The following is a 17,302-nucleotide window of genomic DNA, read 5'->3' on the forward strand; positions in this document are numbered from 1 at the left end:
AATTGTTTCTTTATTCATACTGGTACTGTAAGTTAATTGCAGCCTTTTCCAGAACTATTCAGTTTTGTCACTAATCCTGGACTACTGCTTTGCTTTCCTGTTATACCGTTTATTCTCATGATGGAGGTTGTTTTGTCATGCAAAACTTATTGGAATCTGGCTAAATAAAAAAATACTAATAACATACACTACCCACAAAGCCAAGTGTTGGGTGAAATGGATTTCATAAACTTTTCTATTGCATATATATATTATGTACATATTAATGTACTTTACCTTGGCTTCTTTTCAGTTGTTAAACTAAAAATGTATAATATAGTTTTCTTTTAGTTCAATATCGATATATTTCTCAGAGAAAGTACAGTATGTACAAGTTGTTTGCAGCAAACATTATTTTATTAATATTTTAAGTGCATGCTGTTGGCCATCATTACTCCTCTGTTCTTAATTTAGTGTTGAATGTACAGATTGCATTGAAATGATGACAAGAAATATTTATACATGCATGAACTGAACAACCCCTCCTCTACAAGGATTTCCAGTGTTAATGTAGCACATATTTACTTACAGTTACTAAACCTTCCTTAGTAAACATAGAAAGCTACAGTACATTAACTTTCATACGCAAATGACTAAGTACTGTGTGTTCAGCAAAGCTTTCACAGATCGTTTAATGAAAATGTAATGACAGCATGTTTTAGGTAATGGGGTTTCTTTATTTGTCAGGTTAACAAATTACCCAAAAATACATCCACAGTTTTCTGAAACTTGAAAGTGTACAACTGACTTAGTTTTATACTTAAAGGATAGAATTAGCAACCTTAATACTGTACAGCTCTCTAAAAGCGACAGAAAGAGTAGTCGCTTGAACACTCTTCCGCGCCCGTCTTGTTGCAGTTTACTGATTATGCACAGGAACAGCTGCAAGATGCTTGACTCTTTTTTCTTCATTTTACTTAAAGAATTGTTGTACTGTAGCAAAACTGGAAAAAAAAACCATGGATGGGAAGAAAGTATTGCCTGATAGCATGTTTGCAAAAGGCAGTGCTGCTCCAAGCACATCATCTCTTTGCTCAGACTGCAAGGTCAAGCAGTGTTTCTCACCATCGAGCATAATTAACTCCGAACGGCATGTCTGCTGCAGCCTGCCTCCCGAGAGCTGGCCAACACAAGCAAAGAGCGAAGCCAAGACGAATATCTGCTTCATTATTAAACCTGATCGCCAGAGTTTTGGGTCTGTCTGTAAAAACACAGGCGACGGAGGGAAAGTGAAACCAGCTAGCAGAGTATGAGGTTTCAATAAATGTCAGAGAGCGTCAAGTCTGTTTGGATTGCAAATTATTGCTGGCTGATGGTCTATTATTTTACAACCAGAGATCGTTGTTGAGAAAGGGGAAAAAAAAGGGTCGGACTGCCGCCAAAGGGGAAAAGGAGTTACAAAATACTATAATAATCCCTAAAAATATTACTGGAGTGGCCACAAGTTTTGCTAAGAATAGGCCTGTAATAGAAACATCTGAGCCGTTATTATGAAGTAGATATGAGAAATGGGAGGGAGGCACCAGTAATTTTCATAAAATCTATGTCTTTGTTTAAGCGTAATGGAATGAACAACTTTGTTTCTAATCAAAAGGTCATTTGTTTCTATTTAGTTGTGTGTGCATATAGAGCCAATCGTAAGAACGCTACTGCTGCTATTCCCTTTGGAAGAGATTTGTGTAAAATTCAGACTATTTTTTTTCTTTCCAATGGTGGAGAATGAGTCCAGGGAACCTCTTAAATGTTTTGATCTCAAAGGCTTGAATTTCAGTTAACACTCCAGAGCCAGACACACAGTTGTGGAAGAGATAATTTCATAAACTAGATTTTCAAATGGCTTTTCAGGAAGTATAAGCTGAATAACAGTAGATGATACTGATATGGGAAAGGCTCACCTAGTCTAACAGCTGAAGGGCAAATGAATGCCAAATCAGGAAGAGGAAAAACAAAAGTGGTGCAATTGTGCAGAAACTGAAAAACTAAAAAGCTCACTTGATATGAATGAAGAGATACTGCGAACTAAGTAGAATGCATCATGCTTTATTCTGAAATTGTATGCTTTGGAGCTGATCCAAGATACTGTGTAAAATTGGTTTGCTTACAATTGAACTGATCATTTGATTTTGCAGAACTTGATACTTAAGTCCGTGGGTTTGTTCTGTCTTCTGGTTGTTTTTGTCTACAGATTTTATTAGTTGAGTATAACGAATGCACTTAAATTACAATTCACTTGTTTGATTTTGTTACACATTGAAGCATTATAAATAGAGGGCCGTACATGACATACAGTAAGTCATCAGGCCAATCGACAAACTCAACTGGGTCAGCAGAGTAGCAAATACTGTTTTGAGGATCTAGTTAGAATTGGAATATTTTTCTAACACTCTTCTGCTGATTTAATATTACAGCAGTCTTTATCCCCTCCTGGTGCCAACGATTAATTCACAATTTTGTCTCAAAGTGATTTGTGCCAAATTAAAAGGCAACATTATATCACCAACCCAGAGAAAGCTGGAGTTAGTAGGAAGCAGTTAGTGGTCTTTTTCTGAGTTTTCAATAGAGGTAATAAATTGAGTCTGATGGCTAATTTTAGCTGAAATCCAATCCCTCACAATATGTTACAAGTCTAATGGGACCTTTTAATCAAATGGTGTCTGGCAGTGATATAGTGTAAAATAAGTTGTAAAATATAGCTTTTAAAAATCACATTTTCAAAACACAGAATAGCAGTCACCCAAAACATTGCGGTAAATTTCAAGCGGTGACATTTTGAAGTGCTGTATGAAAATGTTTGCTGTTAATGTATTCTAACTCATTAGTTTCATGGCATGGCAACATAATGGCTTGGTTACTAGCACTGCTGTGTCACAGTTTTGGGGCCCTAAGTTTGATTACAGTCTGGGGCACCTTCTGTGGTCAATGGCCCTATGAGGAGCTTTCTCAGGATGGAGGATTTTAATAGTTTGTGTTTAAGTGTAAAAGATCCATCTACTCCTCTGAAAAGAGGACAGTTATAAAGTTTATAGGACATGTAGTCTCTGTGGGGATCCTGATGTGAACTATTCTCATGTTCTCTTTTGAAAACGCACATAGAAATGCACCCTGTCCATCTGTGAGCTCATGAAGACAAATGACATTATTCTGTTTTTGAAACTTGTTTTTCTTGCCAGGATCACTGACAAAACAGCCTGTCTGAAGCCACACAGTTGCTCATTGTCTGCGCCAAGTGAAAAAATCAACTGAGCACAAAAGACGAAGGGACCTCTTCATCACAGATTTTCGGTGTGCTCTCAAATTGCTGCCCGTTCACTCATGTCGCACATGATGTTCATTATGATGCATTTTTTTCAAATTAAATAAAAATAAATGTGAAACATGAAAAGGAAGTATGAAAAACACCAGCAGTCTGCTAAACTGTCAGAAGTGAGAAGAGGGGCTCTGTAGAATAAAATGCCTTCCCTTCTGTTTGTGTGTAATGCCTAGGTGTGCTGTAGCATTTCTGAAGAAACCCCAAGTGACATGTCCAGGATTCCTGCAGTGAATGTCTGTGTTTTGAATCCATCATCTTGAAACCGCAAGACACATAGCACATGCGTGTGCCTTCCCCACTACCCTATCACTTCACTGACCGCTGTGATTTGGTGTTCAGGCTTGGTAAAGATCAGAGAGAAAAGGATGGAAGAGTCCTCAGCCAAGGCTAGTCCCTGATTCATGTATTATTGGATATTCTTGTTCTGCAGTACATGTGGACACATCTCCTGTGCCCACTCAGCTGTGATTCTGGAGGAAACACTTCCCATTCGGAAGATCATTCAGGTCCCAAAGTGAGCAGTGTTTCTAAATCTTTTCATAGCAATCAGCATTTTATTATGAATAATTCGGAGCAATGAGTACATCTCTGCAGACCAGATCTGACCTCAATCTCCACTTCCCTTAACAGCAGGACTGCACTCCCTCCCCCCCATCACCACCACATGGCCACTTTGAGTCATTTCATGACATGGTGACCAAAATACGAATGAGTATTGAACTAAAGTCATTTTGTCCATTGTAAATACAGCATGTAGTAGAGCTACTGAACCCTGTCCACTTTTCTGTGTATTAACATAAGAAAAGCTGGTACTGTAAGGTGTTGTTCCTACTCTCCTTTATTTTATATATCATGCTTAATTCCCAGGTAAAGTGGGGGTACAGACAGTTTTGGCCTAACTGTAGAACCGAGTGGTTTAGTGGATGAGCAATCTGAGATACTGATTTGGCCTCAGCCCACTGGACTCAAGGAATTATAGCCCGGCCACAGGGGCAAGACCATCAGAACCCCATCCTGGGCCAAATCAGCTGCACGGATGATGGGGTTCAGGGTTAAACAACTGGTCAAGGGGAATTTGTTACCTTTATATTGAGCTCTGTGAGGCATACTGTACCTCTTTAACTCACTCTAAATGGAGCTTACAATGAAAAGTTGTAAGAGATGACTGCAGCCAGGTGTACTCATACCTTAGCTGCCAAACTTGGAATCAATGCAAAAAAAAGAAACGGTTTTCTTCTCATTCATGATTTGCATGCCCCCTCCACCCCATCACCATCTGTGCAGCCCCCTCTCAGTCACTCCTCAGTCTGTAGGGGGGGTCTTGGCCTCTCCGTCCTAAGACCAGGGGGCTGGCCCCTGGCCAGACAGGTTGAGCCAAATCTTACTATGACTAAGCACTCAATAAACACTTTCAATACATTTAATTCTTGGGTGTTACTCCTTGAGAAATTAACATTACATTAAACTGGATTTCATTTTTTTTTACCCCAGGGCAGAATTGTTATAAATTAATATTCCCATTCTCTACTGTGTATATACTATAAGAATACAGCATACTGCTACAGTAGATGAAAATGTAAACCCCTTCTTGATTAAACATGAATAGTTTTCTTTCTTCTTCCAAAGGATAACTTGTTTTTGAGAATACAAATTTGGTTTATGTATTGTGCAGAACACAAATCAGAATAAACCCTGATTATTTGAATTTTATTTAATGAACATCACATCTGTTTTCAAACCCCTGAACACAAAAACAAAACAGACCGTGTTTCCAAGATGACGTATTTTTTCTGGCAAGCTGTTCAATCCAACATGCTTTTGGAGGCATGTTTAAGAAGACCGCATTACCATTGAGCACCTGGCTGGAGAGGATTCCCTCCTTCGCCTCTGGCATGCACTGCTTGGGCCACAGCCTTTAGAGTGACAGTGTTAAAGGCTGCCAAAAGCACTACAGAGCAAATCATGTTGTACTGTAGGTATCCTAAACCATGCTCAAAAGTCTGGGTGCATTGGTTGAAACATGTCTTTCTGCATACTTTCAAGGCTTTCTGGTTTGATTGACTGAATTCACTACATGCAACCACAGAGTGGATAAGACTAAGATCCATCCATCCTTTATCCTGCTTTATCCAAACAGGACTTCAGGGGAGCAAGGCAGGAGACACCCTTGACATGTCTGTCTCAGGACACACAGAAACACTAAGACACTCGCACCAGGTCCAGTTTTCCCAGAAACCTCCAGTACCTCCTTGGACTATGAAACCAGAGCACCAGGAGGATACCCACGTGAGTGTGGTGAGAAGATACCAACACCACGCAGATCGCACTTCAGGAACTGAACCCATCGCTGCAAGGCAGCAGTGCTAACCACTGCGCCACCGTGCCGCCCTAGACAACAATTTAGTGGTGTAAATCCCATTCCGGGATTTCAGTGCCATGGCAACACATGGACATTATTAAATTACAAAAACCCGCAATCCTGAACAGTCTTCAACCAGTATAGCAGTATAATCAGAAATCTTGCCAAAACGTAACAATAACCACATGAGAATATACAGTATATATACTTTAGTACTAATATATTTATACTTGTAAAATATTGTTTGAAATGATTTCTGCCCAATGTGAGCTACAGTGTCTATTCACAGCATTGAAAGGGATTTCCTCCCTGATCTCTTAAACCGCCTGTGTTGCTTTGTGGGAAAATTAGATTCTCTGATTCTGGCCTGCTTGCAACATCTGTGCCAAAGTCACCCTGGGGAGCACACATGCTTCCACGGTGCTCTTTCATCTGGGATGCGCTTTGTGTCACTCTTTGCTAAAGAAGCACCAACTCTCTCTGTCTTTACCTGAAACATCTTTTGATGCGTAAGGCCTTTAAGGTGCCTTATATTAAGGCATGAGTGTAACAACTTTTTAATATTTATTTAAAAAAATGTTTTCTGTCTACATACAATAAATCACTACCCTTCCAATTTTATTTTACGTATTGGTTAGAAAAGAATCACTCAGTAATGTTCCACCTGTTTTTCCTCCAATGTGCTCTTTCAAGTATCAACAAGTAGCAAAAAATAACCAATAACCATATGTCTTCCAGACCTCAGTTTGCGGTGCACTAGTTTGCTAGTGCCTCCGTATTAGGATCTGTGCTGTTTTCATAAGCAATTAAAAACGGGTTCCACCTCAACTGTTGTTCCCTGTTGGCAGGATGTGGCGACTGACTCATGTTTACACGTTACCAGTGTTGAGGTGAGAAGCCAAACAAACACCCCACACTTCCCTATACCCGGAGGCCAACAGGTTGAAGTCTGAGTGACCTATTTGTCATTGGACATCTTGCATTCCTTCACTAATGGGTCACATTTTCCAGAATATCTGGAACTTTGTAGGAAATATTCACACAAATCAATAGGAACAGATCTAGATCCCCAAGGTACTGTATGTTCAAAGATGTGCACATTTCAGGCCATGGAAATAATTAAAACTGGACAGAATTCCAAGATAAAGGCATGACTTCCTCAAAGTTATATACTCCTATCTGTCATCTGTGAAACACTCACAGATCAAATTAATTTTTTTAGACAATTTCTCACAGTTTTTTACAACAAATAAAGAGTAACGTAGCTTGCGGGTAAGTGAGTTTGGTAATTGTTTTGTATCCTTGATATTTTTTCCTTTTGCAAAACTCTGATTACTAATAGTTCTGTGTGTAACCCAGCTGCAATTATTGTGGCATCTGACTTTGTACTGTACTAGGTCATAAAGTTTTCATTATTACCATTTATTGGATTCCCGGTGTTTGCTTTATTTGCATTTCCAGGTTCTCGTAACACGTTGCAATGCAGTGATCCCTGAAGCTTATTATATTACCTATGTTTTTAAATAAGAGAAAACCTAAAGAACCACTCTCTGTTTAGCCTTTCGTAGAAGTTCCTAAAATAACAAGAAGTGCAACTGTTCAATCTGATAAGCTTGCAGGGACCTTTGCTAAACCCTTGAAAAACAAACAATGTTGGTACACACTGAATGGGTGCTGTGATCCCAGAGAAACCACAGCGTGGCTGGCTAGGCCTGATGATCGTTTACACAGACGGGGCAAGGAGAACCTGCAAATACAGCTCAGGCGCCAAGGAGTTAAAGAGCTGTTTAAACTACAGGCCTGCTCGCGAATACAAATACAGCACTTATTATGAAGTAAGGGAGACTTTTTAAATAAAGTAAAGGCAATAATATTTTTCTGTCACTCACCGATGTACTGTTTTATGAAGGCAGGGTAGAGGTCACAATGTACTTAAAGACGTTAAAATGCAAGTACCACTCCCCCTTTAATAATTTAGCTAGTTATTCATTCTTGGTCTTGACAACAAGCCAGTGTATCCAATAAGCAAATCCACTGACAAAAGGGAAACAGTATCTCACCACTTACGATCTTTGAACATATAGAATATTTCATTCATATAGAGTGTGTCACTCAGTTTACATTGCACTTGTTATCGCTACAGCCAGTATCTGTGATACACAATTGAACTGGGGATAAATCTTGAAATTAATCACACATCAAACAGCTGCACTGTTTTAAAACTGAATGTTATATGCGTTCATGCAGGAGAGACCAGGAAAATATGAAATAATTGTACTGCACATCAAGTAAAAGGTTTTGCTTATAAACACACTGTCTCACTTACAATCTGGAAGGACAATCTGTAGCATTTTGTTGGGCGCATTTGAAATACAATTGATAAATTCATTATGCTGATCATCATTTGTCATTAACAGCACCACATCTAGATACTTACTGTATGTGTGTTGTGTTGCGATGTGGCGCAGAGCAGGAAAGTGCCACATACATTATGTATGACAGGCTGGTGAAGCCAAGCTAAGAGGCTAGAGCTGGAAAGCATTGTGCAGCCAGAAAAAGACGGATGAAACAGGGAAGGTGCTGTGCAGCTGGGCTGAATAGCTCAGGGAAGGGATGGCACAGATGAGTAGAACAGAACAAGAAAGCTGCGCGGCCAAGCAGGTCTGGTTGGCTGCCATGGAGGTGCAGCAGCTATGAGGCAGACAGGGATCCAGGTGGCCATGTGGTTCCGGGATCAGGATCTGGCAGATAGACTAATTCAGGTGGATTCTTAGTTGTTTTGACTGGCAGGTTAGTGCAAGAAGCACGTCTGTAACAAACCAGTAGGAAGCTCAATGACAGAGCATCTGACTGTGGACAGGGCAGCTGATTACCTATTAAGTGGGAGCAGGCAGCACAGAGCCCAGACGGAGTCATCATGGCACCGGGAGGTGTTCGACTCCAGGTGCAAACATGGCCGGTTGCCATGGAAACTAGGGACTGTAAGCTCTAGCTCACCCTGGGAATAACACGTATTGATCATATAATGACAATTCATTGACAGTGGTAGCATTTGCCAGGTTAGAAATTGCTGCCTGTGAACGCCCTAGACAGCAAGTGTACCAATCTAGTCTAGTCTCCAACATACCATCGGAACAAAGGCGTTGTTCTTTTGATAAATGGAGCATATGGGCTCATTTCTTTATTTTTTTTTTCAGGATTCTCACCAGACCGCTTCACAGGCAACATGTTAAATTACCTCATTGCCTGTGTCCAGTCGACTCTCTCGCTAATGTGATGATGCAGTGCTTGTCTGACAGCCAAAGTCACAAGTATATCATGGCCAAGAACGAATTATCAATTAAATAAAATGAGGCCCAAAACATTTAATCAGTATACTTTATTAAACAAAAAATACATAAATAAACATATAAATATTAATTTCAGTATGTTTTTATGTACTGAAGTATTTTCTAAATGTAGGTAGAGGTAGTTGCAGTTTTTCTTTTAATTTTTCTTTGTAAGAAATATATACAGTACTGGAAATTGGGGAGCATAAGATGTTATACAAATTTTAGCAAGAAATTTACACCGGCATATGACCTTTCACAGTGCTGCTAATGCTTGGTCTCATCCTCGTTTATCCACTCAGGTGCTGTTGCGATCTACACATGTGAAATGTATTAAACAACATGTTCAGACCTGAAGTCAAGTCTCCCAACAACTTTACAGGAATACAGGAATGTGTGGTGTTCGGTGATGTCTGATACATGTACTGTATGAACCCACAGTGGATTATACTAATGGTAATGGGTGTCATCCTGAAATTTCCGCAAATGAATTTAGCCAGATACCGGCATTACGAAACTTTAAAATAACACATTTTCAAAGATAAACCCTCAAAGGCAGTGATGCTGTTTGTACTACGCCTACCCCTGTAGCATACAGTCTGCTTATATTGAGTCCCAGCCAGCATTAAGTAATGTTAAAGCAACCTACGCAAAAACTACCAATATTTCTCATGGGGTATCGGGTGATACCGACACATCATGGTTTATCTAGCTGATATACTATAACTGAGACTTTGCACAAAAAAGGATGCAGTGGTTGAGCACACCAATAATTCCAGCATTCAAGTACAAACACATGAGGCTATCCAGACAATACATTCTTTTATGATATGTTCTCCTTCCCATTTTTTAATGAAGCTGAATTTACCTTTTATCTTGCCACGTTTTTGAAAATGAATAGTTATAATTAAAAATATTTCTGAGCAGCTCTTCAGTCTCACAATCCCTTTGCAAAGAGAAAATGAAGACTGAACTATAGGATGCTCAAAGAATCTTTTTTTTTTGGCTGAAATAGTTCAGGATGTTGTTATGAAAGTCCCCTCCCTTCCTGACAATTATATATAACCACATTAGCACCTTTCTGTAGGATGATCGTGTAATGTGTTCTTCCCACAATCTCGGCTTCAGTCGCGCAAACCACAGAAGTGGATTGCTAGGACAAACAGCCTTGTTCAAAGAGGAAGATGACAGTTTTGCTTGGCCTAAAAACTGGGTTAACCATTACTGGTTGCTGTAACCGGATCTACATAACAATGCTCTGATGAGATTTAGGTTTCAGTGACATGACTAATAGAAAAAGGTTGAATAATTCTGTCTTAAAAAGGAACACCGACATTATTTAATGTCTATAATAATTATACTGTGCCCCTGATGGTGCTCCTTGTCATCCTTAGCACACAAAAGGGTGTATCACTACAACGTAATGCTAATTGTCAGTCATCTCATAACCTGGTCATTTGAATTTTGTGAAATAATGGACTAATGCCAGCAACAGGGGAGTTAGTATGTTTTAATGTTAAAAGGGGCTAAGACTTCTACAAGCAAAATTCAGGTCCTTGATTGGTCAACATTTTAGTTTTCAATATATTGTTTTGGAATTAAATTGTGGGGCTTACAGTAATACGCATTGCTTATCTCAAGAAACTCTTTGTAACACACTGAAAATGCCTGCTTGTTTACAGTATTACTGAATGTTTAGAAATTGGGATGATAGTTTTTGGATATTTTGTCCATTCTTTTTACTAGCCAAAGGAATGGTTTTAAGTAAAATAAGTAGTTTAAAACCGTTGGTTTAAGAGCTGAAAACAAGAAACCACATTAATCAGGTTATCTCCAATAAGGCTTCAGTTAACTACCTGATGGCTCAGCTGAAATGAATATAACAATCTCTGAGGTTAGGATGGCAAGGACTGGCCAGTCTTGATGTAACATGTAAAAGCTTTGCAGAGGACTTCAATACTTTTAAAAAGCAGCTTATGCCAAAAGCCATTATGGGCACATCTGCCTACAGAATGAGTCAGACTGAGGGAAACATAAAGATAGCAGGTACAGACAGCGCAAAAAGACAAACAGAGGCTCAAATAAAAAAAATCAGGAAAACCACAGGAGCAAACATGGTTAGTCATGTAGACAGTTATCCAGCAATCAAAAATATACATAGAGTAATGGCAGCTTCATATCCTATTTCACCTTGGGCTTCTCAGCTCAAACAACCTCATAGGTTAAAACCACATGATATCATTGCTTTATTTCTGTCATTCTGATCTGGGTCTTTGTAAAGTGGAGTAGTTTAGCAAACAGAGCACAGCAGAGTAAATCATGATATTACTATTCAAGTGAAATGTTGGTATTTTTACCATTTTTTAAAAATGTTTTCTTAAACCATTTGCCACCAAATACTTGTAGTTTGATTTTCAGTAAATTGCCAAGATCCACAGCTGTTACAGCACCAATTAAGGAAAATGTCCGACAAAGACTAAAAAGATTTTTGTCCCAGGGTGATATTTGTGTTGCTCTTATTTTTAAATGCAGTCTATCAAAATCATATGTCATTAAAATGTCAAAACAATCATTTTGTCTCTTGACCTTCTGACTCTTGGTTGAGGTAGGTGCAATTGGAAAAACTCCACCCTCCTTCCAATTTCCTATGCCACCTGTCACAAACAGAGAGGTTAGTGTGATGATGGCTGAGAGAGTTAAAATGAGGAGCTGTCAACTTAGAGAATTCTCTGGTTCTTACTGTTCCTACATGCTCCCTGAAATGGAGAGCCAGTGTTTTTGGTCCCTACAGTACCAATGTAAATGTAAATTGTTTCTCATTTCACCTCTGATGGCCACGACCACTCTAATCTCTCCATCTGTGTTCTCAAAGACGGTTTTCCGAACTCATACATCAGAAAGACCACCAAAACTAAAATTATTCTGCAGCTAGGATCCCACATTCTCCCTTCCCTTAACGACACACTACTGTTCTTTTAAATTTTCTCCATTCATTGGAAGTTTCATTTCACACCTCTCTGCACCAATTCTGACTTCACACCTCTTGATTGGCCTCTCTTTCTGTCCCCTGCTCCCGCCTCTCACTCCTCCTCCCTCTCAACCTTTGTTCTCCCGCTACTTTACCTTTGCCTACTGCCCTGTCTCTCTCACACCTGAAGAAGGTTCCACAGCCGAAACGTTGTGTTCTCTTTCTTCTTTTTTTCAGCATGGAATAAACCTATTACTTGTTCCTTTGCAGCCTACGCATGCTGACGCAGCTACCCACCTGAACTACTACCAATGTAAATGTAAGACCACTTTCTGCAGAAAATGAGGTTGTGGATGTGTGTGATACCTCCTTCATGATCTTGAAATAGCCAGAGGAGTCAAGTATGTGTTACTGGAAGGTAAAGATTGAACTTGCATGTTACAGACAAAAGACCATTCTGCCCACCAAGCCCACTTGGTAATTAGTAGCTAAAGGATCTCATCCAACTATTTCTTGAAAAAAGCCAGAGTATCAGCTTTTACAACATGACTCAGTAGCTTGTTTTATACTCCCCCAACTCTTTGTGTAAAGAACTGCCGCCTCATCTCGGTTTTAAACGCACTTCCACATACTGTAGCTTCCACCTATGTGCTCTGGTTCTTCTTTCGCTGTTGATTCTAAAGAACTCCACTTTGTTGATATTGTTGATGCCTTTAAATACAGTGTAATACAATTGTGAATACTTGGTTCAAATCACCTTTCAGTTGTCTCTGTTCGAGATTGAAAACATTTAAGTTCCCATAAGTCAGGGCATGCACCTGTCAACTAAATACCTTAGTCTTTATTTTAGTTTCTTTTTTTCTGCCTCAAAGAGATATTCTACACTTGTGTGCACTACATGACATATGCCCCCCTTTTTTTTCTTTTTTTTTCGGGTCAGTCCTGAATTTTAATGGAGTTCTAATGAAAGTTCAGGAGGGATGAGGGCAGATTAATTATTGCAACAGGTTGACGTCTGTTGCAATCAAGGTCTCTGACAAAGAGGGAGGCTGTGGATGCTTAAGCGAATGAAAGTACAATAGGTGGCTGATGGAATGAAGCGATTGTTGGATTTGGAAAAAGATTCTGGTCGAAGAGTCAATCTGTAAAAAGGAAGAGATTTATCTGATGACCCTGGGAATTGAAATGGTGTTATGGTGGAAGGGAAGGAAAAGTGGAATGCGGTTCTGAGTGTGGGAATTCCTTGTGGGATTATTGTTCCAAGGGCCGCTTTGGTTTGGGAAAAGGCCCTGTAAATGCCGTGCAAGGAATATCACTTGTCAAGTGAAAGAGCCCGCAATTGTGAGGGCTTGGTTTTGGAAGTGAGTCTCAAAGCTCTTGTGCCATGTCTGAGGAACTGTGAGAAAAGAACAGTTTTTACTATATTTGGCATGTAAGTAACAGAGATAATTCTGTGGATCACTGGATGTGTAATACACAGAGGTTTTCAATTCTGGTTAATTAATAGACTTATTCCAAGAAAAGGAAGAGTGGTGGCAGAAGATTTTAGAAGTCTGTTGCTGCTGGAAAGGTTTTTGAGTCTTCTAGTGTCCTGTTAATCCTGTAATAAAATTTTATCAGCTCCTTTTTAAGATGCGTATTCTGCCTTACTTTAAATGTATGTTTCTCTTGTTTGTTTGTTTGTTTTTTTTTGTTTTAAATGTGAATTTAACAGTCTGGTTTTCAAGATCTGTTGTGTGGGAAATGCAACATACTGAAAAAGCTTGGGAACTGTTATGTTAATTGCTGTAAATATTTTGTGTTTTCCAATAAAGTTAAAAGATTGGAAAAATGAAGTTCTGCAGTGATTATGAGTGCTGGCATTTTTAGATACTGTACATTGTAAAAATAAGCTAGAAACAATTGGCAAATGGCAGCAGTTTATAATTCACTCAGAAATTAATTCCACAGAGTAGCATTTTTTTTATGTGTAAGTCAAAGAACACAATGCTTGTCGAAACATTCGTATTTTACACAATAGTGCTACAATGACAAATATTGTTCTGTTTATTGTGTTTTAACAAATGTGAACTATGTAAAAAGCTAGATAACCCTAATGCAATATTTGTCACAGTCGTTGTACAAGCATCAAGATACAATTATGCCATAAGTGCCATTAAAGCTAAATGACACCTGAAGAAGGCTCCACAGCCGAAACGTTGTGTTTTCTTTCTTCTTTTTTTCAGCATGGAATAAACCTATTACTTGTTCCATTAAAGCTAAATGTTCAGTGTCTCACAATCACAGACATTTTCTTTTCACGAAATGGCTCTTTTGTAGCCATTCATGTGTTTTTTCTGTTGATTTCACCCCGGAACTGACAGTCTGGCTTTGTGGTCATGGATTACATTTCTTTGGGCATGTTTGAAAATAGCTTTGGAATGCTATTTTAAAGCCACCTGACAAGCGTTTAGAAAACAAAGTGAAAATAAGTCCAGCTGACAAACTTTAAATACTTTCTTCACAAAAGCCCCGTTTCCACAAGTTTCAAAATAATGGTTTAGTCTGTCTTGATTAAAATTATTTTAAACTAATGCAAAAACACGCACTGTAAATGTAAGACACTTACAGTATCTACTGAATTATTTTTAAAATAGTGTGCATCATAATAAAAAACAAAAATGATTTTAGATATGACTTAGTGATATTTCACATGAAGATAAACATCTAAGCTTTATAGATATAATTATAAAATATGCTAAAATGTTAGAAATTCTGCCTTCTAATTTACATTTATAGGTGTAAATTTGTCACAAATTAGAGTACTTGTAGTGTTGTGTAAACCATAGTTAATTTGCTTTTTATAAATATACCCATATATACTGAACTATTGATTGGCTCATACTTCCAAGCAAAAAATTTAAAATAAGAGTAAGAGAATGTGAATCTGATTTGATAACATGCAGTAGTTTAACATGAAGATCAAAGCCATTCCACAATCCGAGAAACATACACATACCTTCTCATCTGACGTCAGAATTACAAATATTTTACTAGATGAGACCAGCTAATGGTGTTTTAAATTGCAGAAGTTCATTAGATGAAATTATTGGAATTCACTATATCAGAGCTTAGGGGAAAAAATTAGGGTCTACTGTACTGTATATAAGTCACAAATGACATGAACTACAGAAACGTTAATTTCAGTAAAACATTTTTATTTCCCCGAGCAATTCTTAAAAGCCAGATATCACTCAGCTGAGGAAGTTTTGAAAAGTTTGAGTGGATGTATACTGAATAAGATCTAGTGTAAAATGCCAGCTGAGCTACTGCATGTTGTTGAAGCTGATCCTAAACTTCTCTCTAGATACCAATAGATGAATAAGTAGCTACTAGCAACCAAATGATCTAAACAGGCCAGATGAACTCCTCATTTGTAACTTATTTGTAACTCTATCCTTCTCCTCAGTCATCTTACAGACTACAGCTCAGACAGGTCAGGACCAGTAGGTCTGGGCTACTTCATCAACTGATGGTGACAGAGAATCCCAAACTGATCGGCACAAACCAGGCTTTAATACACCAGGGAGCTGACACTGTTGTCACTGACAGTCAATGCTGACTGTTACAAATACAGTTGGGTTTGCTGTGTGGTTGCTGGGTCCAACATCTCAGAAGAACATATTTTGGATCCTCAACCTTCCCATGCAGGGATAAAGAGTGGAAGCATACTGTAAGAAACATTTCAGTAACAGAGAAGTTACAGGATGATTCATAATTGGAGGGCCAGTAAAGAATTTAATTTATTTTATTTAAAATGAAAGCAGTAGTTGGCACATCAAAATGTGAACAAATAAAACTGAAACAGTACAGTACATCTCATCCAGATTGTTCCAGGATACAGTATATTGTATTTCTTTGACAAAAAACTTTTCAGAAATGCAATACATAAACCATTAAAAGAAATGCTTTATCTTTAGGTGTCTGATGAACTGGCAAGCTGTTAAAGGGCACCCTGGCAGTTAAGGGGACTTCCCAATTATTTTCCCTTTAAACAAGTTTTGCATCATCGAGTATGACCTACAAAAAGGAAAGTACCTGTTTCAGTGATATCTTTAAACCTTTCAACCACCTGTTGCCATACAGCCTTGCAGCTTCCATAGTTAGTTGCCACCGGTGTTTTGAGAAAGAATAATTTGTGCATATTGTAAAGTGTAGATTTACATGATTATTACCTTTAGAAGCAACCTCTACTTTTCCAAAGGGCTAGAGGGTTGGGAATAGGGAATTTACCAGTTGATGATGGGTCTACTAACTGTATTCAACAGAAGTTGATTGGTAACTATGCTTTGCAGCACAACATGCCCTACTGTACATCATACTGTAAATTATACAGGAACAGAGATCATCTGAGGATACATTGGTTCCTCACAGGTTTTACGTTTTTCACATGGTAAGGAATGGTTCAAATTGTATTTAGACGTGGTCATAAAAGCATGAAGCTTCTACGTGCTTCCACTGAAATCCTGACATGGAAAAACATCCTTGTTGGACAGGATAAAAGTTTAATACAGCTTAAGTGAGACAAGAATAACAGTCACATCTTGAGAAATGATTATAAAAATGGAAACGGTGTCAGTGGTATATAAAGCATGCAATTCTGTCATCATAACATTCCTTAACTTCATTTGAATCTAAAATGAAAAATTACAGGTAAATGTAGGCATGGAATATACAGGTAACTGAATAATTATGACTGTTATACAGTATCATTTCTGTATCAGAACCTCTACCATAGCAATGCAAGAAAAACATGTTAAAAGTAATGTTTGTTTTTTTATTGAGCAATACATCATTAAATTTAACTTTGACATTATTTGGACAAAATTATGTAATCGTAAGCTCTTAATGTCACATTATGTCAGTAATTGCCACGTGCTGTAATAATTTGTTTCTTATTATTCTTTAATGGAGTGTGATGATGTGTTGTGTTCAAAATAAAACATATTTTTGGTCCTGTCCTCTAATGTTTAATGAGACTTATATAAAAAGACTTTATATAAACAGTAAACTAGTGAGCGTAACACTCTTTCCACTAAAAAAAGTCTGTTTACAAGGTGTCTCTATACAGTACATACAATTGTCATTGCATGCACCTCAAATATTTAGAGAGCCTTTAGGAGCCCACACTATCAATATATTTGAAAAACACAGACCCAGGGCGAGTCAGCTGGAAAAAGTGACAAGGCCGTTACTACACAGGCTGAGTCAGAAGGTGGGGAGAGGTTTAATTGGGGAATTGACACTGTTTTGCGAAA

This window comes from Lepisosteus oculatus, chromosome 9 (genome assembly GCF_040954835.1).
Source record: "Lepisosteus oculatus isolate fLepOcu1 chromosome 9, fLepOcu1.hap2, whole genome shotgun sequence".
NCBI classification, from domain to species: domain Eukaryota; kingdom Metazoa; phylum Chordata; class Actinopteri; order Semionotiformes; family Lepisosteidae; genus Lepisosteus; species Lepisosteus oculatus.